Source organism: Bos indicus x Bos taurus, chromosome 20 (genome assembly GCF_003369695.1).
Source record: "Bos indicus x Bos taurus breed Angus x Brahman F1 hybrid chromosome 20, Bos_hybrid_MaternalHap_v2.0, whole genome shotgun sequence".
NCBI lineage: Eukaryota > Metazoa > Chordata > Mammalia > Artiodactyla > Bovidae > Bos > Bos indicus x Bos taurus.
Genome location: NC_040095.1, coordinates 48,550,799 through 48,578,306, shown reverse-complemented (window position 1 = coordinate 48,578,306; position 27,508 = coordinate 48,550,799). Strand labels below are relative to the sequence as shown.

The window sequence follows — 27,508 nt, the reverse complement described above, 5'->3', positions numbered from 1 at the left end:
ATGCAGCAAATATTGGTAGCTCTGATGAATGCAGTTCAGGAATGAGCCTCCAACATCAGCTGTCTACTCAAGGAAAGTAAGAATGCCAGGTCAGGAGAGCAACTCCTTAGGGGGTCCATAAGTGCCCCCGCCACTGACCCCTCACCCAGAAAACTGAAAAGTGTTAGAGCAGTAGTGAGGAGAAAGAAAACCACAGAAGTGATATGATCTCCTTGAACTCTCCAGGATTGGTCACCATCTAGAAGTCCAAACAGAAACTATTTGATGGTTGGTTAGATCTATTTGAGGTTATTCAGTAATGATGATAGCAAGGAGAGATAAGAAAGCCTTCCTCAGTGCAAAGAAACAGAGGGAAACAATAGAATGGGAAAGACTAAGATCTCATCAAGAAAATTAGAGATATCAAGGGAACATTTCATGCAAAGATGGGCTCAATAAATGACAGAAATGATATGGACCTAACAGTAGCAGAAGATATTAAGAAGAGGTGGCAAGAATACACAGAAGAACTATACAAAAAAGATCTTCACGACCCAGATAATTACGATGGTATGATCACTCACCTAGAGCCAGACATCCTGGAATGTGAAGTCAAGTGGGCCTTAGGAAGCAACACTATGAACAAAGCTAGTGGAGGTGATGGAATTCCAGTTGAGCTATTTCAAATCCTGAGAGATGATCTGTGAAAGTGCTGCACTCAATATGCCAGCAAATCTGAAAAACTCAGCAGTGGCCACAGGACTGGAAAAGATCAGTTTTCATTTCAATCCTAAAGAAAGGCAATGCTAGAGAATGCTCAAACTACAGCACAATTACACTCATCTCGTACGCTAGTAAAGTAATGCTCAAAATTCTCCATGCCAGGCTTCAACAGTACATGAACCATGAACCTGCAGTTGTTCAAGCTGGTTTTAGAAAAGGCAGAGGAACCAGAGATCAAATTGCCAACATCCACTGGATCACTGAAAAAGCAAGAGAGTTCCAGAAAAACATCAATTTCTGCTTTATTGACTATGTCAAAGCCTTTAACTCTGGGGATCACAACAAACTGTGGAAATTTTTTAAAGAGACAGGAATACCACACCACCTGTGTTTCACTTGAGAAATCTGTATGTAGCTCAGGAAGCAACAGTTAGAACTGGACATGGAACAACGGACTGGCTCCAAATAGGGAAAGGAGTATATTGTCCTTTATATATATTGTTCAATATAAAAGGCTGTATATTGTCACCCTGCATATTTAACTTACATGAAGAGTACATCATGAGAAACGCTGGGCTGGATGAAGCACAAGCTGAAATCAAGATCACTGGGAGAACTATCAATAACCTCAGATATGCAGATGACACCACCCTTATGGCAGAAAGTGAAGAGGAACTAAAAAGCCTCTTGATGAAAGTGGAAGAGGAGAGTGAAAAAGTTGGCGTAAAGCTCAACATTCAGAAAACGAAGATCATGGCAGTGGAGACAGTGGCAGACTTTATTTTTGGGGGCTCCAACTCATTGTAGATGGTGACTTCAGCCATGAAATTAAAAGATGCTTACTCCTTGGAAAAAAGCTATGACCAACCTAGACAGCATATAAAACAGTAGAGCCATTACTTTGCCAACAAAGGTCTGGCTAGTCAAGGATATGGTTTTTCCAGTAGTCATGTATGGATATGAGAGTTGGACTATAAAGAAAACTGAGTGCTGAGGAATTGACGCTTTTGAACTGTGGTGTTGGAGAAGACTCTTAAAAGTACCTTGGACTGCAAGGAGATCCAACCAGTCCATCCTAAAGGAAATCAGTCCTGAATATTCATTGGAAGTATTGATGTTGAAGCTGAAACTCCAATACTTTGGCTACCTGACGTGAAGAACTGACTCATTTGAAAAGATCCTAATGCTGGGAAAGATTGAAGGTGGGAGGAGAATGGGGCGACAGAGGATGAGATGGTGGATGGCATCACTGACTCAGTGGACATGAGTTTGAGTCAACTCTGGGAGTTGGTGGTGGACAGGGAGGCCTGGTGTGCTGCAGTCCATGGGTTCACATAGAGTCGAACACAACTGAGCGACTGAACTGATTGACTGAGTCAGGATGAAGACTCCAGAAAATGTCAGCACAACATCAAAATCAGGAGTCAACAGCTGACCTTTGACAAAACATTTCACTTGATTTGGTGAATGTGTGTATGCATGCTCAGTTGCTTCAGTCATGCTCAACACTTCGTGATGCTATGGACTGAAGCCCACCACTCCTCTGTTCATTCTTCTCCAAGCAAGAATACTGGAGGGCCATTCCCTTCTCCAGGGGATCTTCCTGACTCAGGGACTGAACCCCGATCTCCTGCACTGCAGGCAGATATTTTACAGTCTGAGTCACCAGGGAAGCCCCAACTACAGCATAGAGGGATCCAATAAATTAGTCACAAAGACTCCTAATTCTGTTTCAAAGGTAAAGATTAGCCTTACATACATTCTTGAGCCTGAGGGTTGCCATACCCTCCTCCAGGGGTTTGGTGAATGACTGATGACCAAATTTATTCTGCTTCTGAAAGTTGTTGGAAAGAGTGCACAATAGTGGGTTAAAAAAGATCCTCATCATAAGAGGGCTGTGAGAATTTGCCAGGAGGGAGTGGATAGGAGTATGAAGAAAGAAGGAACATTCTCCTAGATAAGCTACATCAGATTCATTATCTCTGTTGATACCAAAGGATGTGTTCTAGACAGGTGCAAAATTTGGAATACATTAGGATGGATGAGAATGTGCAGAATCAGAAATGTGCTTTAGGCAAATAACTCTAGTTTCTGATTAGAGAATGGATTACCATTCCCAATCTTTGCCAGTTTGACAGTGATAATCATGATGAACTTTAAATTTGGCAACATCAACTTTTGGACACAGACTCTGTATAACTCTTCTTCAGGTTCCCAGGTCTTTAAATTTTAGGATGGAAGAGGCATTTATTGGAACTGAGAGTATGGCGTCTCTCAATATTCATGAGACATCAAACACTGCTTCCTGTATTTTAATGACAAAACAAACAAACAGGTAGTTGGGGAAAACAAATCCCTCTAGTGTCAGGTTTATATTTTACTTTCATATTTTTCAAATAAAATATTTGCTTCCAATCATTTCATCTTGTAGAACTCAGAAAAAAAAAAAACAAAACAAAACAGAAATCATCCAGTTCAATTCTTTGAGTTCAAAAAGAGCATTCTGAGCCAAATAAAGTTAAGTGACTTGCCTATTTGATCTTAGCTCTGGTGCGTTTGAGGACATAAAAAAATGAGAAATAGCTTCAAAGTGTGCAGTGCTTATAATGTCAAGTGTGTGGAAAAGAAGAAAGAAAGAAAATGATATGCCTCTGCCAGAAGTGAGTATTATTTCACCTTTCTTTTGTGTCACACAGGAAGCAGGTACAGGACTGAGAAATGGAGCGACTGGCTCCGGGCAGCATGTGTTCACTCCCAGCCAGCTCCTAGCCAGTGGTTCCTAAAGACGCAGCGAAGGCAGTCACACACACTCCTGACAGGGGGACTAGTTTTATTTAACAGTTTTGAACAGCTGGAGAGCACAGAGCTAACGACCACTTGAGCATGAAAGTGTCTGATGATTGCATATAAAATATGCCATGCAATGAGGAGCAAAGGTAATAACAATATACAACAGAACAAATGTGCAGTGACAGTTCAAAACATGTAAATTGCATAACAAATTGTGAAAGAGAACCATCGTTGAGCATGCTTCTAGTAAGATATTTCTTTCAAATCAGAAATAATTTAAACAATCAGAGAAATGCTCTCTTTTCAATCTCCTCAGAGCTACATGAATGGAAAATGATGCAAAGTTAGCAACAGAGAATCAGAAAATCCCAAACAGAGAGATTTACAGGTCTGACAGGAGCTTTTCAACAACGTTTAAGCATCATGTGAACAAAAATATTTATAAGAGCAAACAACCCTCTGGTCAGAGTATCTCTTACCTTGCAGAAAAGGAAAGCTATCAACAACAAAGCAAGCAGAAGGCAATGCTGAATTCCAAATGCAATTGCAGGGCGAGCTGTACTTTTAAATAGCCGCATATGTGTTTTTAGAGATTTGTCTCACGGCTCATGTCTTTTTTTTTTCCCCTTCACCCAACTGTCAACTATATCAGTGATGAAAATGAAAAATATATCACTCAAAACTATTTTTTTGTTTGCATTTTCTGAATTGTACCTTATCTAGTGAGAATGAAAGTCCTCTTTCGTTTTTTTTTTTTTTCTCAGAAATACATTTCTGTAAGATTTCTTCACTATCAAAGTACAGGAGCAACTAGAAGGAAAAAAACAGGATGTAGAGAGATAATCATACAGCAACCATTTTTTTTTTAAAGAACTCACTAGGTGCTCCAAGGTATAGTAAGAGACAGAAACCCAGTCATAAAGAAGCAGCATCCTATTGTAAGAAATAAATCAGTTTTGATCAAATAATACCAGCTTCTCTGCATTGTTTCTTCCACAGAATTTATTATAATCAGCTATATTAAATATTTTTGTTATTCAGGTTTTGATAGTCTGAATCCCATTTTGGAATGTGAAGTCCATAAAATTATAGATTTTATTTTATATATGGATTTTTTCCCAGTGTTTCAATCAATATTTAAATGGATCAATAAAAATATCAAATATTGCTAAGATTATTAATCAAATAGTGAGAAAACAACATAAGCAATGGGGAAGAAAAACATAAATTGTCAGAGGCATTTAAAGACAGCTATGATGAGGTGACACATTAAGGACGAGTTATGATAGTAACTGGGCTTCCCTGGTGGCTCAGTGGTAAAGAATCTGCCTGCCAATGCAGGAGATATGGGTTCGATCCCAGGGTTGAGAATATTCCCTGGAGAAGGAGATAGCAACCCACTCCAGTATTCTTGTCTAGGAAATCCCATAGACAGAAGAGCCTGGCGGGCTACAGTCTATGGGGTCACAAACGAGTCGGACACAGTTCAGTTCAGTTCAGTCTCTCAGTCACGTCTGACTCTTTGCAACCCCATGGACTACAGCATGCCAGGCCTTCCTGTTCATCACCAACTCCAGGAGTCCACCCTAATTCATGTCCATTGAGTCAGTGATGCCATCCAACCATCTCTTCCTCTGTCGTCCCCTTCTCCTTCTGCCTTCAATCTTTCCCAGCATCAGGGTCTTTTCAAATGAGTCAGCTCTTTACATCAGGTGGCCAAAATATTGGAGTTTGAGCTTCAACATCAGTCCTTCCAATGAACACCCAGGACTGATCTCCTTTATGATGGACTGGTTGGATCTCCTTTATGATGGACTGGTTGGATCTCCTTGCAGTCCAAGGGACTCTCAAGAGTCTTCTCCAACACCACAGTTCAAAAGCATCAATTCCTCAGCACTCAGCTTTCTTTATAGTCCAACTCTCACATCCATACATGACTACTGGAAAAACCATAGCCTTGACTAGCCAGACCTTTGTTGGCAAAGTAGTGTCTCTGCTTTTTAACATGCTGTCTAGGTTGGTCATAACTTTTCTCCCAAGGAGTAAATGTCTTTTAATTTCACAGCTGCAGTCACCATCTGTAGTGATTTTGGAACCCAAAAAAATAAAGTCTGCCACTGTCTCCACTGTTTACCCATCAATTTGCCATGAAGTGATGGGACTGGATGCCATGATCTTAGTTTGCTGAATGTTGAGCTTTAAGTCAACTTTTCCATTCTCCTCTTTCACTTAAGAGTCGGACACAACTTGGCGACTAAATAACACCACCACCATGGTGATAACTGAGGTATGAAGTTCTTATGTCAGTATACGGAATTGTGTTAGTATTTCCACATTATCCACTACAGGAAGGCAAAGTCTAAATCAGTTCATTGTATTCTTTGTTGTATTATCTACATCCAAAAGTTATTTCTTCTTTTTAATAAATAATAATTTTGTAATTTCATTTCTGAGATTTCAGATTTGGAAAGGGACTTAGAAGTCATCTCTTCTAAATGCTTATTTTTTGTTGAAAGCAAAATAAACTCAAGAGTTATTAAGATAAGTGTTAAAGAGTCCTTGATTGATGAAAAGGGCAGAATTAGGACACATAATCTGAAAGGTTTACTCCTTCTATTATGAGCTTCTGTGAACCACTTGCTTGAATATTCTCACATAATGCTGACTGCATTACTTTAAAGAAATACAAAGAAACTAGAAAATGCTCATAGAAAGACAATTGAACTATCATTTAAAAAATGGAACCACTCTGTATAGGAAGACTGCAACAATTAGAATCTTCAATCTGAAAACTCTGACATCTATTAAATCATGAAGAAGGTGGATAGTGTGAATGCCAAGCTCTCTACATACTTCAGTTATACTAAGTCTGAAGGCACTCTTTGAAGTTTAAAAGAGATAAATTTAGGACAAATAATGGAAAGTGCCATACTACTTTATTTATTAGGTGGAGTGCTCATGGAAGTAACACAGGCTGAGAATATAATAGGCTCATAAAAGCTTTAGATAAAAAACATACAATAAATCAATTCTAGACTATTCAAGGGAAGTGGCCCAATATGCCATTAATATGGCTTTTATCTTTGCCACAGTACAGGGCTATCCTTGTTCCATAGTTATATTTGAAGTGATTGAGCTTGAACATTTTCACCCTGAAATTAAAGAACCAGTGTCTCAGTAACATGGGCTAAATAGCAAGAGTTGATGGGCAACGTGTTCTACACATAACAAGGACTCAATGGCTGTTGAAGAAATTAATTTTCTGCAGCCAAGGTAAAATTTCCAAATGAGCATTATGAACATGTGATGTGTGTATGTGTACACACACACACACACACACACACACACATATATATATATATATATATATATATATATATATATATACACACACACACATATGCTTCCCTGGTGGCTCAGACGATAAAGCGTCTGCCTACAATGCGGGAGGCCCAGGTTCAATCCCTGGGTCGGGAAGATCCTCTGGAGAAGGACATGGCAACCCACTCCAGTACTCTTGCCTGGAAAATCCCATGGGCGGAGGAGCCTGGTAGGCTACAGTCTATGGGGTCGCAAAGAGTTGGACACGACTGAGTGTCTTCACTTTTAGTTTCACTTTCATATATATATATATATATATATTCACAAATTTCACAGACATGAAAATGTACTAAAGGCTATCTCAACCAAAGAGACATTCTAGATTTTGGTACACAGAGAGGTTTGTTTTGAAGCATCTTAGTCTCTTGCGGTTAGGAATCTATCAGGTTCTTTTATACCATGCATTCCATCACATTCTTAAATGTTAAATTTCATATGCAGAATAAAATCCCTTCATTATGTATTACTTTATCTCAGTAATTTTTTAATGGAAACATTTTCCAAGTTTGAAAGATCACCTCAAATTTATCAAGGGCATTTATGTTGAATCTTGTTCTTGTATCAGGATACTTGCTGCTTCACTGATGTGATGATTTGTAGAATAATAATACTGGAACATGTATAAACTAAGCATAAGAGCTTATACACATTTTTCATAAAATTATAAATATTTGTGTCTATAATACAACATAAAAAATAAATAACTGTAATCAAAACTCTCAAAACTAATAGCATTCACATTAATATTATTTTTAGGTAAAAAATACTTTTGGTTCACCAAAACTAAGTGCTTGATAAGTGGATATGGCACCAAAATTAAAACAAAAATTCTTTAGAGATTAATACACATATAGGGAAGTAACCTCTTGGTTCAGTTTTCTTTAGGTGGCAAAATTTTCAAATAAATTTCATATAATTCATTGCAGTATTGTTTGAAGTCCATTTGGCAAAAGTCTATAAGATACAAAATATTTCTACCTGCTTTTTTTTAGAAGCTTAAAAATGATATGAAAGCAACAATGATCAAACAGAAAACTGGATACTGAAATAACATAAGTATTTCTTATAAGATAGCTTATAAGAAATTCACCTTAAATATATTATTATATGAACTATATTCAATTATCATACGAAATCTCACAGCTTTCAAATTCATATAGCCTGAATCAGGTTTGAGAAAAACTGGTTCATGTCACAACTTTAACATGATTTTATCAAAGTTATTTAAAATAAATACATAAAATCTTATGATTAAGCCATGTGAATAATAAATATTACTGAATGCTTTTATCATAACTATTCTATTCAGTTACTAAAACTCAGTGACTAGTATCTGCATATACAAGCGCTTGTTAATTTTTCATTGTTTTATTTTGCTTTATATAGAGACAATTAATAGATTAATTTATGCTATAAAAACAATTTTTAGAGTTTGTTTTTTTTTGTAAAAAATCTTTCATTTTTCATATACTCAATACAATTCATGATAAGTGACAAGCTTTTTTAAAATTAATTTTTGTCCAAAATTACTCCACTTTTACGATAGTATTTTCTAATGAAATTATGTGTATACAATGAAAATGGTTCTCTATCAACATATGAATCCTTTACCTCTCTTCACAGAAGCAACTGCTGTGACTATTTCCTAGTTTTACTTGAAAAAGTACCTTTTGTAATTAAAAAACATCATTATATGCCTTATTTCTCCAAGAGGGAGCATTTAAAAAAAACTACTAAATAATGCTAAGAGAATGTTGTAAAAATCCACTAAGAAATCTATGGCTACATTGCAAGGTATGGCTATTTTAAGTAATTAAGTTGTTTTAGTGAACTTTTTCCTACCTAAAAGGCAAGTTTTTATCATCCACATATTTTGACAACTGAATTGCACACGTTATTAGAACAGTGCTTAAAATACAGCACATTTGCTGTATCAATATTTTACATCCTAAACCCTACTTATTTTTAGGCCGTGTGCATGCTAAATCACTTCAATTGTGTCCCACTCTTTGCTACCTGCCAGGCTCTAACTGTTAATGGGATTCTCCAGGCAAGAGTAGTGGAGTGGGATGCCATTCCCTTCTGCAGGGGATCTTCCCAACCCAGGGATCATACCCACATCTACTGCACCTCTTATGTCTTCTGTATTGGCAGGCAACTTCTTTACCACTAGTGCCACCTTGAAGTGAAGTGAAGTGAAGTGAAAGTTTCTTAATTGTGTCCGACTGTTTGCAACGCTATGGACTATATAGTTGGTGGAATTCTCCAGGCCAAAATACTGGAGTAGGTAGCCTTTCCCTTCTCCAGAGGATCTTCTCAACTCAGGGATCAAACCCAGGTCTCCCGCATTGCAGGCAGATTCTTTACCTGCTGAGCCACCAGGGAAGCCCAAGAATACTGGAGTGGGTAGCCTATCCCTTCTCCAGCAGATCTTTCCAACCCAGGAATTGAACTGGGGTAAATATTTGGACACAACTGAGGGCCACCTTATCTTATTGAAAAACATATTTTTGAAGTAATAAAATTAAGTTATTAATAAATAGAAATTTTATAAAAAGTAAAATAGGAGTAGAAATAAAGATGATACATCTCCTTAAAGGAATGCACACATGACTTACATAAATATGGGGTAGAGGTGAAGAATAGAAGAGCAGGAACCATATTTTCAGAGTCTGCACTCTGGGTCTCTCACTAGCTTTGTAATTTGTGAAAGTTATATAAACTTTCTGTACCTCAGTTCTCTCATTTATAAAATGGAGATTATAAGATTACCTGTTTCCTTTATCATGCAATTTAAAGAAATAATAGATGTAAACCATTCTGTACAGTGTAGAGCATTTATTAAGTTCTCAATAAATGACAGTTATCTATATTATGGGTATTATCAATATTTAATCATTTGCTTTAAAACTCTGTAATAACATAACATCTCTTACAAATAATTATTATAGTGAAATCACAATGATAGCTTTAATTATTATATTAAGAGTACATACTGTATACCATATAACACTGTATTGCATATGTTATCTCAGTTAATTATAAAAAAAAGGAAGGTAAGGTTATGACATTAATATTGTCTGAGCTTTCATTCTGAAGTAAGGAAATATTTGATTATTCTCATAACCTTGTAATGATAACAAAGTTCTATTTCGTATTTTGCCAATAACTAGTTATGAGACTAAGAACAAGTTTCCTCAGGAAATAAAGCAAAACAATATGGAGTTTGATATAAATAATCCCATCACACAAATAAGCTTATATTAAAGGAGAATTAAACAAAACTATCTGATACATCAAAGACGCTAATTCATTAGCGTGACCATCAGCTTTAGACATCAGAATATTATGAGCAAGCATAGATCAGAGAAAATCACATTTTTATCAGTAGGAGAAAATGTTAGAGAGTAATCAACCTTGAGGAACTATATACGAAGTGGAGGACAATAGCAGACATCAAATGATAACTCACAGCGTATATGTATTTGAGAGCACATATGAGAATATTAATTCAGTGGTAAAGAATCTGTCTGCCAATTCAGGAGATGTGAGTATGATTCTTGGGTTGGGAAGATCCCCTGGAGGAGGAAATGGTAACCCACTCCAGTATTCTTGCCTAGAAAATTCCATGGACAGAGGGGCCTGGCAGGCTACAGTCTATGGTGTTGCAAAGAGTCAGACAAGATTGAGCAACTGAGCACTATTGTAAGGGATGGAGAATGGGCAGAATCAGATATGGTATTATTAGCACAATTATACTGGCATTCTCAGGTTGGCTTTCCTTGGGGAGACAACAGTTTTTTGGTTGAGCTAACGGTAAAAGAATATCTTTTTAAATGAGCTTTAAAAAGGGTGTTTTAATGAACTTTTAAATCATATGTAAACTCCTTAACCCAATTATAAGTTTCTTCACAAATATAGTTCTTTAGCATAGACCCACTTTGGTTCTTCAGTGACCAACCATACCCCCGTGTTTGTTCCTGCCGTTGCTCATAGAGGCATAAGTTCTATAATGCCTGCCCTTTACACACACTCTATACATCTTCCAAGCCAAGGTCAAGTAACAATTTCCTCTCCCCCATTACTTCGGCTTTCTGACTTATACTAATGAATCCTAACACTGACTGGTTTAGAGTCATTTTAATGCTTAGATTTCACAGAGTGTGCTATTTTGTTTATCAATAACAATGCTTTTTACTTAGTCTATTATATTCATTTCAGTGTACAACATAAAACGCTGTATATATGTGCTTAAACCAATATGTGACTATGCTGCTACTGCTGCTAAGTCGCCTCACTCGCGTCCAACTCTGTGCGACCCCAGAGACGGCAGCCCACCAGGCTCCTCCGTCCCTGGGATTCTCCAGGCAAGAACACTGGAGTGGGTTGTCATTTCCTTCTCCAATGCATGCATGCATGCTAAGTCACTTCAGTCGTGTCCGACTCCACATGACCCTATGGACAGCAGCCCACCAGGCTCCTCTGGCCACAGGATTCTCTAGGCAAGAATACTGGAATGGGTTGCCATTTCCTTCTCCAATAAGTGACTATAAAACGAGTCAAAAGGAATGAAATAAGAATCTGCATATTTCAAAATGAGTAATGTCCCCTTTAATGCACCAGAATATACTATAAATGTATTTATGAAAACTTCTTTTTAAAAATTGATTTTAGAATTAGTGTATGGATTCAGACATAAAAAACAGTATAACAATTTCTAGTTGCAATTAATTTTCTGGTGTGCACATTCAAATCATTCAGCAAAAATTTAAATATATATATGGCCATTCTTCTAATAAGTAGTATGTTGAGCATCTTTTCTTGTGCCTTTTGGCAATCTATATGTCTTCTTTGAAGAAATGTCTATTTAGACCTTCTGTCCTTTTTTATTTTCCTTTTTTTTAATTCCTTTTTTGGTTATTGTTGTTTTGATACTGAGTTGTATGAGCTTTTGTATATTTTAGAGATTAATCCCTTGACAGTCACATCATTTGCAAACAGTTTCTCTCATTCCATAGGTTGTCTTTTGTTTTCTTTGTTAATTCTACTAAGTGCTTCATGAGTATAGTTACATTTAATACTTTCAGCAGGTTTAAGAAGTAGCCAGTTGATCCCATCCTTCAGGCAAGGAAACTGAGGCTTAGCTAGATTAAATATCTTGGCCAAGATTCTCAAGTAGGACAGAATACGTACATCTGCCCAACTCTGGAGTGAGAATTTACCACTAGGTAACAATATCTTTCAAAATGAACTTGTGCAGAAGAATTTTTGAGCTAGTGATCACATACACAGAATGTCACAGTTCTAAGGGCTTAGCTTTAATCTCCTCCCTGAAAGAGCCCTTTCTTGCACTCAGACAATGGCATATGCCCACGTCTTTAATGTCATAGTGCCCTGTGCTGACACTGTTCCTTGCCAGTACCAGGCTATACTGTAGCTTCCGTTTTGATTGTCTCTCCTGTAGAGAAGAAGAAAGAAGACAAAAAGTCTGAATATGACTTATTTTCCATCACATCTTGGTTGTAAACATGCTTCCTTCTCCACAATGGAAAACTGATAAGTATTATTGAATTAACAATTATATGAAAAATAAATTAAGAAAAATATATTTTAGGAAGATCCCTGGAACTGGGAATGGCTACCCACTCCAGTATTCTTGCCTGGAAAATTCCATGGACAGAGGAGCCTTGTGGGCTACAGTCCATGGGTTTGGAAAGAGTTGGACACAACTGAACAACTGATACTTTGACTTTCAGAGGGAAAAAAGAGAAGAATGGTTAAGAGGTCTTTGGATATGCAGAAAGTTATGTTTCTTGTTTCATTAATTTCATCTCTTAATAAGCAATTACATAATTTCACCTTTCAAGCCTCCCCTAGGATTAAATTTCCATGTTCCCCTGTCTACATCCCCATAAAAATTTCACCCATCCTACAAGCAAAACACTAATTTACAGTCTACCAGGCTCCTCCGTCCATGGAATTCTCCAGGCAAGAATACTGGAGTGGGTTGCCATTTTCTCTTCCAGAAGATCTTCCTGACCGAAGTATTGAATCTGTCTCTCCTGTGTCTCCTGCATTGCAGGTGAATTTTTACAATTGAGCCACCAAGGAAGTAATTTACAACATATTAACCTTTAAATGTTGCTCTTTCCTACAGTATTTTCATCTCATTGAGGAAGGGATCGTATGATTTACAACTGTTTCTCAAAGTTCTTAGCAAACCCTGGAATATGTATTAAGAAATCTAAAATATGGTTGAATTGTGAAGGAAAGATGTAATTTAAACCTCTCCTGTAGTATTGAATTGAAATTTTAAAAATACCAATTTTATATTTGTTATACGGTTAGAATTAAATAGATTTGTCAAGTAAGTATACTGGGCGTGGAGGAGACAAGATCATTGACAATGAATTTTTAGCTCTAGGACAGTGAAGAAAATTTTAAGAGGTTTAAAAATCATCTCAGGATGATGGTTAATTACAGAAATCTCCCTTATCACTTGAGGCTAAATTATCTTGGGTAAATAGATATGCTATGTTTTAGACTAAAATTGAGAAGGAATTTAGAAATGTGGCTAAAGTGTCTTGGATTAATTCTTGGTTCTTACTCAATAGAGGAAAGAGTTCTATATGTTTCTTTTGATATCTATGATTGTTCATTTACTATTCATTTTGGAAAAAAGACTTTGCCATAGCAATAACTGTGCTCAGTTGCTAAGTCATGTCTGACTCTTTGAGACCCCATGGACTGTAGTCAACCAGGCTCCTCTGTCCATGAGATTTTACAGGCAAGAATACTGGAAGGAGTTGCCATTTCTTCCTCCAGGGGATCTTCCCAATCTAGAAATCAAATGTGAATGAATATGACATCATCACAAGAATTCTTCTAAACTTCAAACATTTTTAATCTCTTAAATACATCAATTTCAATTTCTGTTTCCCTTTTGAATTGAAATATATACTTTATATGTTAATATTTTTAAATTACACAGTGTGAACCATTGCATTGAATGAAAACCCTATCAGTCTTTTGAGAATAAAGCAAATCAACAGCAATATCTCTTCTCTTAGAGTAGAAGCACATTTGTTGACAGAGGGAATGTGGGTTAATGGGAAGCAAAGTAATCTTTGCTTTCAGTCAGACTGTTGGGCTGTGCATGAGAAATGATATGCTCTGACCACTTGTTTTACATTAAGAGGCAGTCTAGCATGTTAAAAATAGAGAAAATGATTTCCTTCATAAAGATGGACAACTCATGGCTTTAATGCAGAACATACAGATAATATTCACAAGATTTTTGCTGTTTTATCAATTTGTCTTCAGTTTCCATTAATCTCCATCCATTTAAAGTTAATCAGTTAATCATCCCAGTGCCCCCAAAGAGAGGCAATTTAGGAGCTGTTCACACTGGAGCCTGTAAATGTGACTAGACTCTTTGCTGTCCAGTCTTGGAACTGAAGTCTCACCGAGGTTTTGATGATGATGATGATGATGAACGGTAATAGTTTATGATGGTAACCAAGTATGTCTAGAAAGAGAGATACATGGAAAGAGAGAGGGAGGGAGAGAGGGAGAAACTATAAGCTAAGTCTAAGCTATAGACTTAGCAATAAATTAGAGAACTTATGCTCATCTACTGCTATGGGTGATCAATTTTTTTTTTAATTTTTGTCCTCAGATAATAAATTACATAGTGAAGAGTAAGACCATGTAATAAATCAATGAAAGCTCTGGATTTAAAACTCTAAAAGTGACTATTCTGAATTTCAAGCAAATAATAGTATTGTTTTATTTCTAAATTCAGGCACTTCCTTGTAAAATTATAAGACAAGCAGTAACCATGGGCCTTGCTCTCCTGTGTTAGGTTACAAAATACCTAGAAAAGATATATTTGGTGAATATCTACATTGCACTATACAAATTATAAATTATCCTAATATTTATGTAAAAGGAGAGCAAACAATTTGCCCCTCTGAATTTCCAGTGAGCCTCCTGAAAAACACATTCAACGACCAGGGGTTATTGGCAGCAGTCCCATGCTTCTCATGCAGGCTGAATATTTATATTTAAGTTTTACAAAATGCAAAAATCACAGTAACATAGCCCCTGGTTTCTTTGTGTTGGAAACCAAAGGATGCTGGATGGAATTTTGCTTTGAGAATGTGAAATGTGTAAGGAGTCATTAGAGTCGACTTGCAGCTGCACAGTAAAAATATATTTTAGTTTAAAAATTATATATTGCCTCAAAAGGGTTGGTTAAAATATTTTTGTTAGACTTCTGAAAAACAATATTTTTGTAATTCATGTAGACATGTAAATATGAAGTTGCATCAGCCTAAACAAGAACCATTTGTAATGCTATTGTAAAGCCCGTAATATAAGTTCACAATGTTGATTTCAATGCTCCCAAGTGCAACCTTCAGTTGGAGAGAATCTGGAGAGGGAACGTTCTCTAATATACTATGAGACAGCCACAAGGTGGCTCCAAACACCTAAGTATGTTTTACCTCTTGTAAGGCAAACAGAATTTTACCAGAAATAATAAGCAGCAATTTACCCTAAAAATGGGTCAATACTTCAGAAATATAAACTCATTTCAACATTTTGACTAAGTTTTTAGGTAGAATTTACATTATTTTCAAATGCAGTCTTTCAAAACACATTAAATGGCTGAAAACCTTGAAGAATTTGATGGATTTTGAAAGGAAACGATTTAGTCTATATACATGTACGACATTTTATTTCTTAGGTTTTAAAATTAATTTCTGCTACAGTTTTGCACTTCTTTATTCTCACTTGATTCCCAAATAAGTAAAAAGAAATACATATGCAAATTAATAAACTTTTTCTCTTGCATAAAGAATTTTACAACTAAAGGAAAACAATGCCTAATGTTTAGCCCTTGGGTCTAATGTGCATGTCTTTAGAAAATCAAGTAAAATAAAATATATCTTATTATATATTTTGACTTATTTTGACTAAATGATTTAACTTTATGGCTGATTAATTAGAATCGCTAAATTAAAATATAGCCATTCTAATTAACCAGCCATAAAGTTAAATCATTTAGTCAAATATTACAGTGAAGCCATGACAAAACAATTAAGTGACCACAGCATTAAAGAAGATGATATGGAAACTGTGTCTTTGATTAAGTAGTAAACAAATATGTAATAAATTTAAATATATAGCTAAGATAAAAAATGAGAATTATCTTTGTTCACAAAACTGTATTTGTTGGCTAGGTTTAGTAGTCTCTATTATGACTCACCTAACCTCTACATGTGGGTGGATTAAAGTGCTAAGTTTATTCTTTAAATATGTTAATTTCTAAATTAAACATAATTGATCTTGAATTATAAATAAAACTGAAAAATAAAAAATGTGACGTAATCCTTGATTTTTAAAATGAACTTTTAAAGAGAGAGGAGCTTATGGACTCACAGAGGTGTATATTTTTTAATCTTAATATCCTGATTTCTTTATGTAATTCCAGAGACTTTTTAATAGCCATATTAAATAGAATCACAAAAAGGCCTAAAAAAGTTATTTTTAATTGATTCTCATATATCCTTAAATGTGAAGAATTTAAAAAAATGAATTATATAAGTAAAATCTGTTAAAATTTTCACATTTTGCAGCAGATGCTGTCTCTATCACAAGGTTTCTTGAACCTAGTCTTTCAGCTTGTAATATAGTCTTTCTGACCCACTGACCTTTCAGCTTGTAATACAGACTGCAGAACTATTCTTGAGATTTATAGGTATCAAAACTTTAATGGGATTATTTCTGCAATGCACTGACTCTGTTCATCATTCTCGTTCTAATTTTCATTACTCTGACCTCAAGAAGGAGAATCTGTGAAAGGAATCATTACTGCAGTATATTCAGAAACGGTTCATGTTTCACCTGAGTGAGTTTATGTGGCTTATGGAACTCACAACACTTAGTGTCCATCTTTCTAATGTTTTCTCCCTCCTCTGTCCCCTTTTTAGGTCCTTCACATCATTTTCAAAACTTGTATCCATTAATTCCCTAGTTCACACAGTTAACTGAATGTGATTCTGAGAATGTAGGAGCTGAAGTTTTCAGGTTACATTCTCTTGACACTTTCACAATCATTAGGGAATGACAGCATTTTAACAGTAATATATTGAGTCCTTTCCAGTTTCACAATAGATTGTATTAGCCCTTTCCAGTTGGAACAATAGATAAACTGTGTCCTTGGAAATCATATGGTTCAAACTCCCATTTCATAAACAAACAAAAAATCTGGAAGAAGAAATCTATGATATTGGCGGTAGAATTAGTGATGAAATCAGACTTAAAATGTTATGTAGCTTTCACCTGAACATAAACACAAAATTATCATTACATGATACATGTTAAATACAAGTTGCATCACATGCTATGGTTAAAATACAACATACTCAATGAAAAAGCATAGGTCACATAAATTTACAGATAAGTCATAACAATGCCAATAGAATAATAGGTAATAATAATACATAGCACTAGAACACCTATTATGTGACAGGAATTGTTAGTACTTTAGAGTTATTGTTTCTTACCATCATGGCAACTGTACTATCACAGAAGTTCAATTATTAACTCCACTTTACAGCTGAAAAACTACCAGGAATATTAAATACAGGGTAAGTGACACAGGGTTTGAACCCAGTTGGGTGCCACCTTTCATGTTTTTATCCATCAAAAGTTTTTGTGAGTATATTTAGGTAAGAGTTACTATATTTATTAAGAAAAGCAATCTCAGTGCTTCTGGCATATAGCATTATGATTGTGTTATCTCTCTATTAAATGATATAATATGGAACAAACTTTTTGACAGAGTGACCAACTTTGAAACTCAGTGGCTTCTATGTAGTGAATATTTTAATTACTTGTGGGGGTGTGGAAACTTTTGTTCCTAAGAATTTTTAGCAATATAATTTGAGGATTTATCCAGTTTTCAGATATGCTGGCTTTTCATTTGGGCTTCTTGTTTAGGATTGGAATGTTAGTCTCAAATTTGAGGCCTTGCTGCAAGACGACAATTGGCTATTGTACACATAAAGCTCAAACATGGATCACCAACTACCATGACTGCCCCTAACTGAAGCTCCAACTCAGAACCCACCCTCAGGCCTCCACAGACTGAACCTGAGGTTACACAAAAATGAATCTTTTTTTTTTAATTAATTTATTTTTTATTGAAGGATAATTGCTTTACAGAATTTTGCTGTTTTCTGTCAAACCTCAAAAATGTATCTTGGACTAATCTACTTACTCATTTTGATAGTTTCCTGAATGATGTCATGTGGTCTTGAATACAACAATATGGCTTAAAAAAGTAAATGAGATTAGAGCCTCATATTATCATCTGAAAAGTAACTGATACTCATCATTCTTGTATTAATCAAATCTAGAATATAATACCAAATAATGTGAGTAATTATTCAATGAAAGTGAAAGTGTCAGTCACTTGGTCATGTCTGACTCTTTGCGACCCCATGGATTGTACCCTGAGAGGCTCCTCTGTCCCTGGGATTCTCCAGGTAAGAATACTGGAGTGGATTGAGATGCCCTCCTCCAGGGGATCTTCCCTACCCAGGGATCAAACTCAGGTATCCTAGCATTACAGATGGAGTCTTTACCATCTGAACCATCAGCACAACCCACCTCAATGCAAAAAAGGTTTTGTTTTGTCTTTCTCTCTCTTCAATCTTATATCTCTGGCTGCTGGCACAGTCTGGCTAATGGTAGGCACTTAAAGAATAGTGAACAGAAAAATGAAATAATTAAATAAGATACTGAGAAGTTTATTAGGTAGTTTGCATTAAAGAAAATAAAAATTAAAGAATCTGTGTTAGGTGGAGGAATAGGTAACTGCCCAATGACATTCTGCTAATTTACCACTTTTCCACGGTAATTGACACATTGAGAACATAACTACTGATTTCTATTATAAATTATATGATATTTATTGTGAACATCTCACATTAAAACCTCTTTTCCTCAGGCACAAAATTTATATTAGATTGAGCCTCTGGGTGTGGCACTAAGGGATTGGCTGATAGAACTTTCCCCAAAATGAATACAGTTACTTAGAAGCTAAGAAAAAGATTGTTTAGATACCCAGGAGATCATTTAAATTTACTGAGTAAAAGGCAAAATAAAAATGGTATACATGTACAAGACAGTCATATTTTAAGTATATATGATAGTTTAAAATCAAAACACAGTTAAATTAATGATCATGAATTTTTCATCATAATAATTTAGTTTGTTAACACTATTAACAATAGAACATTTCTCTTAAGAATTTTTTTGGGGGGCAGTGGTTTATATGTGTGCTTCAGTTTGCTTCTAGAGGAAATAAGGCTTTTATCATTAACACTTTTTTCATCTTGAATCTGCCTAGAAACTGGTTGGATTCACACTTTACCTATAAAATGGTGAATAAATGTCTTTGCTCTGAGGTCAAGGTTGTGGTTGCCATTTCTCTAACTTCACATCTCCACTAGACTGGATGTCCAGGAGAGGTCATATACCTAACACTGACCTGCTGCTGCTGCTAAGTCACTTCATTCGTGTCCAACTCTGTGTGACCCCATAGACAGCAGCTCACCAGGCTCCCCCGTCCCTGGGATTCTCCAGGCAAGAACACTGGAGTGGGTTGCCATTTCCTTCTCCAATGCATGAAAGTGAAAAGTGAAAGTGAAGTCACTCAGTTGTGCCCAACTCTTAGTGACCCCATGAACTGCAGCCTACCAGGCTCCTCCATCCATGGGATTTTCCAGGCAAGAGTACTGGAGTGGGGTGCCATTGCCTTCTCTGGCATAGCTTTGTCTTAAAAAAGAAAACATGTTTTTTTACCTACTTTGTTCAGATACTCAATTATGAAGGACAATCCAACTCTAAGTCTAGCCAAGAAATCATGTTTCTTAACTTAGATATTAGGGACATTTCGTTGCCCCAGTAATTTTTTTAGTATTAAAAGTGAATACTTGTATCTGATGTAGAACTATCTAGTTAGTAAATACTGAAAAATTAGAGCATATTTTAAAAGGCAGAAGAGAATCTTAGAAAAACATAGCTCTCTTTAAAATGCATCTATCCAAAAACTTGGTAGGTAGGTTAAAATATAGAAATTCTATAGAAAATCTCCATTCTTCACTCAATCAGGAAAAAATAAATAAAAGGAAAAAAAAAAAAAAGGAAATAGAAAAGGGTACTTATAAGTATTATTTGCCTGGAGCTGGCATTCAATTTTCAACAAATCTCCAAAAGACTAACTGAAGCCTTGTTGAAGGGAGTGGATAAAGCAATAAAGACTTTCCATAGGTACTTATTCACTGGGAAAGGATTTTATTCAAATTTAGGAAGCTAGATGCAGACAGAATAAATGTGTACCTTTCTGGTTTTCACTCTCTGAGACTACACCTTAAAAAGTCACTCTGGTACCTAGGCTACAGAACAGGAATCACCTCCAATTTAGAATGCTTCAGAAAGAAGTAAAACAAAATATTATATTTGACTAGGCTGATAGTCACTGTGTACTCAATTTGATGAAATAAGTTGATATACACCTGATTTTATCCCAATGGGACCTTTTCTTTGTGTCACTGCTAAAGCAAATAAATTTCACTGTTAGTATGAAAAGAATATGCAATTCATAGTCTTTATTTTATTAGTATTAGATTGAAACCAGCAAGTTTGAGGTCATAAATCTTAATCTCTGGTCTATTTTTAAAAATATTTTTATATTTAAATATTTATATTAAATTATATTTAAATAATTTTAAGAAATAATTAATTAATATACTATACACTCAGATTTGGAGAAGGAAATGGCAACCCACTCCAGTATTCTTGCCTGGAAAATCCATGGACAAAGGAGCCTGGTGGGCTACAGTCCATGGGGCCGTAAAGAGTCAAATGCCACCGAGCAGCACAGTTAGATTTACATGGTATACACAAAATCATTAAAGGCCCTTAGATAGTTCAAATGCTTTCAAGTCAATCTATATATGAGGCTATTAATTTCAACTTGGTGCTAAGACGTCAAATTATCAAGAAACACTATGGTACTTCATCTAAATTTGAAGTCTGATGCAAGAGTTATGGAAACATTCTTTACATTTCCTTTTAAAAATCCCAGAAGTTAAAATGGGTATCAAATGGAGTTGACTTAACCTGATTTTATTAGGAGATGAGTCACAAAAAAGAGGAGAATCAGTCACATTTTTTAAACTTATACTAGCATTATGCAAAAATGCACTCAATAGCCTAGGCAAATACATTGATAGCCTTTGATCTACTCAAATAACTATGCCAAAATTCGACTTCAATTCTTGTGTTTATAAATACCATGTGAACATAGCAGAGAATTACTAGAATAACCCAAGTCAAAACACTTACTTTATTCGGTTTACTGATTATTTAAATCACCTACATGATCTGCTTAATTTGATCAGTCACTCAGTTGTGTCCAACTCTTTGCAATCCCATGGGCTGGTCCATGGAATTCTCCAGGCTACAATACTGAAGTGGGTAGCCATTCTCTTCTCCAGGGTATCTTCCCAAGCCAGGGATCAAATCCAGGTCTCCCGCATTACAGGCAGATTCTTTACCAGCTGAGCCCAGGGAAGCCCAAGAATACTGGAATGGGTCGCCTATCCCTTCTCCAGCAGATCTTCCCGACCCAGAAACCGAACCAGGGTCTCCTGAACTGCAGGCTGATTCTTTACCAGCCGAGCTACCAGGAAAAACGATTATTTTTATGGTTTTTGTTTCCCAGACTTTCAACTGGAAAGAAGTAGGAACAATGACAATTCTTTACAATATCTAGAATAGACATTTGCTTATTTTTAAATCAGCTTACATTTTTACATTACACCCTGGTAATATCTTTATTTTGCAACAAAGAAGAACCAACATATCTAATGAATGCAACTGATGTTTAATTTATGTCTAAAATCAAGTCTCTTTCAAACTGTTTCAATATCCTCTGTTCCAGTAAATCAACAAAGATTCCCAATCAATAACTGATGCACTAAGTATAATAACTCATGCCTATGCATTCCACATTCTGATACATTAGAGAAGTCATTTCATTAATAAATGTTGAATTCCCATACTTTGCTTGCTATTGCAGTAAACTACATTGGTGCCAATTTCAATTCCTTAAACGCCTAGGTGTTATAATGTTTATAAAAATTGCTTTCATTTGAAAGGACACGCTCTAGTCAACTGAACTGTCATATAGTTTATGGTATAATGCAAAGGATAATATAATAAATCCAATGTATAATGTGGCAGATGATAGAATACTGACCATAAAAATCACAAGATTTACAGAAATTGTATTTCCAATAGGATAATATAAAAAAAAAAAAAAGCTCAAGAGAAAACTCATTCAAAGATGTTTGTAATTGTCCTAAATTGAAAAAGAGGAGAAGGCAGGAAGGGAGAAGAAATGGGAGAGGGAGAAGGAGGTGATGGGGGCGAGAATGGAAAAGAGAAATCAGTAGGGCTCTGAAATGCTTTGACACATCCTTTAATACTGAATTTCCTGTTGTGAAGCAATGTTGTTATATTATCCCAGATAGCCTATTGCTTAATCCTGTCCTGAAACTGAAAGTGTTGTTAAACTATATTTCTGCATCATTTAGGGTATGTAGTATCAAGGCTGCTTCCTAAAACAACAAAAGCAGGGGGTGCTTAACACTGAGATCACATGGTTTGATGAAGTGCTTATACTGCTACTGACAAACTCTCTAAGGATATATTCCCTCTATTATAAGGGACTGCTATATGAAGGCACTTCAGCCTCCCACAGTCATTATTCTCAAGGAATGTTGCACTTTATATCATAAAATGTAATGCTATTTTACTCATTCTTATTCAATTTTCAGCTTTCCCTTTCTTTAAATCCATCACCAGTATGGTGATATTTAACAAATATCTCTTACTGATATAGGGAAAATCACATGTATGGCAAGAGAGACATAGGATAAAAGTAAAAAGACTTTGGTGAAAACAAAGCACCTTTATTCTCTAAAAAAAAAAAAAATCAAGTTACTTTTTTTTTGTGAGAAGTTGCACTGATGATAAAGAGTTAAGCAAAAGTTATGCTGAAACATAATTTTAACCAATCAATGCTAATATGACATTAAAATAATGCATTCCCAGAAATATATATCTTTTAATGTGATAGATGTGATTTTCTTACAATGTTTGCCTCTTGAGTTACTTGGACAAAGAAGGTATGGCAAAGGCAAAAATGGCCTCATTGGTTTTAGATACCCTTACGAAAGACAGCACAATCGGATTATAAAAAGGCTCGAGGTCTCATACTGAAACATCAAGTGAGGTGAAGCTGCTGTAGGATAAGAATAGAAGAGGAAAGAGGTGACCCCGAGCTGATACCGTTATCTTAGAAAACAGACGCTCCTTGTTGATTGAAATTTTTTCAATCAGATGTGTGATAAAAATATCTGTAATTTTGAGTGTTGAATATTATTAGATGTAAAAGTATGGGCTGTTATACCACTATTCTGTAGACATAATTCAAATGCTTTAATTAGAGGGGGGGGGGAAGGCAGACTTTAATATGTTTAAATTCAGGGCTTTTCTATCTGCCTATTATAGTTACTGTAATTATGAAAAAATAAAATTTTCTTCATGAACTCACTTTGTGAAGAAAAGGAAAATCATTTTTATGCTAACTTGCATTTCTCAATTGTAAATTCATAAGCTATTCTTTGGACTCAGATTTTTTTCCAAAATATTCATAATAGGGACCACACACTTAATACAAGGCCTAATTGAGACCACCATTGCTCAGTATAAGCCTAACTAGAATAAGGGCACCTTTTTTCTACTTGGGTTTTAACTTCAGCCTGTTTCAGACACGACTGTTAAACATAATATGGTGAGTGAAGTCACTTTTTTGAAGCCCTATTCCAGATACGATTTTGGGTTAATCAAAAGTGGAGTTTTCAAAAACAGAACCTGGAACCTGGAGACCAAATAGCTGCGTACAATAACTTATGATTGGCATAAATCAGTTGTATATTTCTCTACTTAATACTTTGTTGTTTCAGTATTTTATGAGTACTTCTTAATGTGGCAACAGTATTAGAATGTAATTTGCAAAGCAGAAAAAAGAATAATTATGGACAATGCTTTCGAAACCCAAGGGCTAGACTAGAGGTAGTTGGTTTTACAGCCCTGCTTTGTATTAATTGCTTACTATGCAACGCTATTACCTATAATAACACTTAAAATATGGTTCACTTTGCTGCTGATTCAGCATCATTAGGGCGAAGGCTGTTCCTGTGCTGCAGCCTAGCGGAATGATTTGGTATAAAAATGACATATTCCAGGAGCACTGGCTTATCACTTGCTGCAAAGTAGGTTAAGAAACATATGAAATAAGTCATATGTCCAGAATCCCCCAGATAACACACACTTTGCCTCCGTCATTTGTTTACATGTATTATTAAATGAAGATCAAAAAATGCATTATAGACTCTGAACAGAGTTCACACAGCTGGAATTAACCTTTTCAGTCTCAAACACTCTCTTTCAAGCAAAAAAAGCCTCTTTCCAATACACTAAGTTTCTTAATATTTTGCCAGTATGTATATCTCTCTAGATACAAAGTCAATTTTCTATCTTTTTTTTTCCTTTTAGAAAATCTTAGTGTAGGTGAAAATATAACAGCATAATACTAAATTTGATGCCTGTATAGTACCATTCTTATCGATAAACAGCTAGGTTTTATAAACATTTAGGTCTATCACCTGAAGTATTAATCAGGAATCAAGCAATCTGACCACTGACCTCACACATATACATGCATATGTGGATGTCATACAGATTATGTGCTCCTTTCATAAGTCCCTGGGATTTCTCTCTCTCCCCCCCCCACCTCCTTTCAGGCATCTAAGTGTATGGAATTCTATTCTTTGATTGGAGTCAGAAAAGACAAACGCATTCACTAGGGAAGTCAATTTGTTAGCAGCAAGTATTTGAAACCAAAGTATCTGATTTAATGAAAGCAGACATTGACTCATACTTTAAAAACACATAAAAATTTTTTTAAGTGAAAGCAAATGAAAGAAGCATTTCTTTATGTTTTCATGATCAGAATGAATCTGTATTTGTTATGTTCCTAAGCCACAAACACACTCTGCTTAGATCGGAACATACTCCAATGCCTTTGCTCCACAGCCCACCCCCACTTCCAATAAATCACTATTTCCTTATGCATTACACATTGAATACAAACGTGCCACCTTTATTATGCTGTAGGGAGAAGGGCAAGAAGATTAGCTATACAACTTGTCATTTACCTCTTTCTCTATGATACAGCCCTCTTCCTATTTTCTTCATCACTTTAAAAATGAATCTAGAGCTCTTGTCAGTGACATAATGTTTTCATGAAAGTTCTACTAATTAAAAATCCTCACCATACCAGACCTAAAAAATGAGCACACTCTTGCCAAGTGTTATTCACCACAGAGAAGCTCTTGTAGTTACATTTTAAAGGAGGACCCAGAGGAAGATGCTGCGGAGGGAGAAAGTCTACTAACATATACATTGAGGTTTACCAGTTGTCAGCAGCTGAGGGACAGACTATTTTTAATAGAAATCCTTCAAGAAAACAACAACAACAAGAAAAAAAAAGAAAAGAAAACATGCATCTCCGAACAGCTGAGAGTAAGACATGTGCAGTTTCAAATAATAAAAGATTTTACTGGAATAAAGAACCACAATTACAGGAAATAGATCTGTTTTTTGGAAGCAAAAGACGAGAGGTCAATTTAAAATTGATGTTTGTCTTTGCACCTGTAGACTCCTCTTTTTAATGATAAGGAGATGGTAGGTTTTTATTGCATTGACAGGAAAACACTTTCAGACTACTGCTTTTGCCCATACTTACAGTGCTATCAATAGTTACTTGTTGGGGACATGCATTTAGTCTTGCAATGTGCTGCATTAATTTAACACCACATAAAATATGGATTTTATTGCAGCAGAGACAATAAATGCTGCAACTGCTGACTACATGCATTTCATCTCCCCTCTTCATCTTTCCTCTCTCATACTTCTGACTCAGACACAAAATGCGAATCTAGGAATTATGCCTATTCTATTTCTGATAAATGCCAATCTTTCTTATTTATGTAGATGCTTAGTGACCATTGACAGGTTCAAGGAATCTGTCTTCTGCCTGTCATTTCTCTTTATATTGAACCTACAATGAACTATGACTATAAATAAGTGCAGAGGGGATCCATTCATATGGAATGCAAAGTAATGTTCAATGATAGAGTTCAAAGCAACAATCTTCTCTTCAAGGGATTTTTAACATTAAGATGAACAAGCATGAGAATAACAAATTACCGCCCATAATATATTTTTAGCATTTGATCAGAGTGAATGAATTCACAAACTCTAACAACATGACCCACTGTTGAGCATAAATATATAATTTATCCAGTTTCACATTACCTCTTCAGCTATTCAAAGCAGTGGTTTCTAGAATACAATATATAGTTTTATGCTTAGTAATTTTTTTACATATTAAAGATAATTATTTGAAAATAACTGCTGAATACAACTTAAAAACAAACATTTTCCCCCAGGGAGAGAAAATAAGAGACCTTAAGGGAGTTAGAAAAAAAAGAGAGAGAGAGAGATGAAATCTTCCTACCTTTTTTTTAATCAGCTTCTGGATAACGGAAGTTGGTTCCAGCCAAAATAACCCTGGAGAAATTGTCACTATATCCCCTTTTTGTTTGTTTTCGGCTGTTATTTCCTATCACTGATTCTACTTCAATCTAACTCAAGCTTTCTCTCAGCATCACTTTTAACTCTGGACGGCAGGGAACCGAAGAAACCGGAGGGCGAGTTCTCTCTGATTGGCTTTCATTCAGTGCTTCTGATTAAGGGGGGAAAAAAAAGAAAAGAAAAGGAAGGAGGGGGGAAAAACCCTTCCTCACTCGGAGAGAAAGGTTCTGCTGATAGAGCTGCAGCACTCGCCATGGGAAGGTTAGAGACTGGGAAGTGCTGGCTTTTGCTCGCACACAGCGATTTGCAAGTGAATGCGAGGGGAGGGCGCATCCGAGAGGAGGGCTTCGGATGAAAGGCGTCCCCTCCCCCGCAGGGCAGAAAGACTCTCTGTTTCAAGGCTAAAGTAATCAGCCCGATCTAATCTGGCTGTGTCCGTAATACAATCTCAAGAACGGGACTACTTCTCGCAATTCTTTTTTAATAGATACTTCTTCTTCATCTGACATATATATCCCTGCACCATCCTTAACTCCAGATCGCCGAAATCCATGAAGCGAGTGCCAAGTCAAATTGCAACCAGATCTGAATCGTTACCGGAGTGATTTTGGTTGCGGTTTAAATTATTATTTATTTTTGCTTTCAGTGAACTTTCTTTTCCTTGGTTCTTCAAATACCTTATTTTTTAATCGCTTATGGTCATAGGAGAACATACCTTACTCGTCGTTTGGGGATGTTCGTGAGCTAGTCTTTTCTGCTTAATCTTACCTGCTTTGCCTTTTGATTTTACAGATAGAATATTTTATTCATGATGTAAATATGTAATTAATGC

The 27,508-nt window shown here is 35.7% G+C and overlaps 1 protein-coding gene across 2 annotated transcripts in view; it reads right to left on the bottom strand.

The window, feature by feature from the left end:
* Positions 1-26,997, bottom strand: part of CDH10 (cadherin 10) — a 186,576-nt gene extending 159,579 nt beyond the window's left edge. For both annotated transcript variants that reach the window (XM_027520259.1, XM_027520260.1), the window contains exon 1: positions 26,600-26,997. The gene's annotated coding sequence lies outside the window, so the exon portion shown is untranslated. The remainder of the gene's footprint in view (positions 1-26,599) is intronic.
* Between the last annotated feature and the right edge of the window lie 511 nt (positions 26,998-27,508).